The following is a 2,014-nucleotide window of genomic DNA, read 5'->3' on the forward strand; positions in this document are numbered from 1 at the left end:
TTTTTTGGTTGCAGCTGTCATTGTTGTTTGGTGGGTCCGGGCTGGGGATTCGAACCCACCACCTTAGGTGTATGTGGCTGGCGCCTTAGCCGGTTGAACTATAGAGAAAACTTAAGAGAAAAATACATTAATATTTTATATTGGCATAACCAAATTTAAGATTATGGTACTTTTTCATGAGTCCATCTGAGTCAGCAGAAAAAGAAGATAATAGGACTTTTAGTTAACTTCTTTACTTTTGTACTTGTCTTTTGTGTGTGTGCTAAAATTATCAATTCTTAACAATATTAACATATTTGTCTTACTTTGCAGATGAGATTAAGTCAAGGATTTTTAGATGAGGAGATTATCCTGGATTGTTATCCAAATGGATCTGAAATGTCATCACAGGTATCTGTCTGTATAAGAGGGAGACAGAGAGAAATTTGACTTTTTTTTTTTTTTCAAAGAGACAAGGTCAATGTTGTCATAGCTCACAGTAGTCTCATACTCCTGGACTCAAGCAATCCTCCTGGCTAAGCCTCCCAAGTAGCTAGAACTACAGGTGCATGCCACCATGCCTAGCCAATCCATTGCTTTTTACAGAGAGGGTCTCGCTATCTCTCAAATTCCTGGGCTCAAGCAATCCTCCTGCCTTGGCCTCCCAGGTTGCTGGAATTATGGGTATGAGCCACTGCATCTGACTAGATTTGACTATTAAAATAGAGAAGGTGAGTGATGATGGAAGCAGAGACTGGAGTGATGTACTTTGAAGATGAAGGAAAGGTTCATAAACCAAGAAATAGAAGTGGCCACTAAGAAGCTGAAAAAGGTAAGGAAATGGATTCTCCCCTCAAAGCTTTCAGAAGACCCTGTCAACACCTGAATTTAATCTCATAAAACTCATTTTAGCTTTCCAGACTCCAGAATTGAAAGAGAATACAAATTTATGCTGTTTTAAGCCACTAATTTTGTGGCAGTTTGTTACAGCAGCAATAGGAAAATCAAAAGTATTTGTGTGTATCCAATATATGTGGAGAAACACAGGGATGGAAACTGGACTTGGCCAAAAATGTCTTATCTCATGGTTTTGACATTGGAATCGTGTATACATATGAGGTTCAACAATTAAATTGTTGAACTCATCCTAGGAAAAATGCTACATACCATTGCTGAGTATCACTATGGTAACCAGGAGGCCAAGGAGAGTACTTCAAAGGTGAACACACTGATAGTCAGCAATGAGGTATGTAGCACTTTTTTTAGGATGAGCTCTCAAATGTAATTGTCCATCCCCATATGTAAACATACGCACTGTTCTTGATTTTATTCACTTGACAAGGTTGTCACTCTATAACAGTTTAAAAGATCTTTGTAATAGATGAATGGGTGAATTCAGCTCATCGTAAATTCTAAGAAGGGAATGCACAGGTAACAGAGGGAGGGCGCGGGGAGAGCTTCTTTTGCTAGAGAGATCAAGAAAGTCTTTTGGAGAAAGTGAACTTTTCAGATGAGTTTTTTTTTTTTTTTTTTTTTTTGAGGCAGAGTCTCACTTTGTCACCCTCAGTAGAGTGCTGTGGTGTCACAGCTCCCAGCAACCTCAAACTCTTGGGCTTAAGTGATTCTCTTGCCTCAGCTTCCCAAGTAGCTGGAACTACAGGTGCCTGCCACAATGCCTGGCTATTTTTTGTTGTAGTTGTCATTGTTGTTTAGCTGGCCCAGGCCAGATTTGAACCGCCAGCCTGGGTATAACTATGTGGTTAACTTTGTGGTTACATTTCACTCATGGCCGGTGCCCTACCCACTGAGCTACTGGAGCCCTGGTTTTCTGATATGAAAAATAGTTCTGGCTCATCTTGTACATTTCATGTTCTAGATCTAAAATCAACCATTTCTCCTTGCAGTGAGAAATGGTCTTTAGAGACACCAGTCTGAGTGTCAGTGGTGCTCATTGAGATGGGTTGCTCTTGTTTCTATACCTTCTGGTGAACAGACTTGAGAAATGTTATTTCTTTTTCTTTTTTTTTTTTTTTTT

This window comes from Otolemur garnettii, unplaced genomic scaffold (genome assembly GCF_000181295.1).
Source record: "Otolemur garnettii isolate 467f Iridium unplaced genomic scaffold, OtoGar3 scaffold00012, whole genome shotgun sequence".
Classification (NCBI taxonomy): domain Eukaryota; kingdom Metazoa; phylum Chordata; class Mammalia; order Primates; family Galagidae; genus Otolemur; species Otolemur garnettii.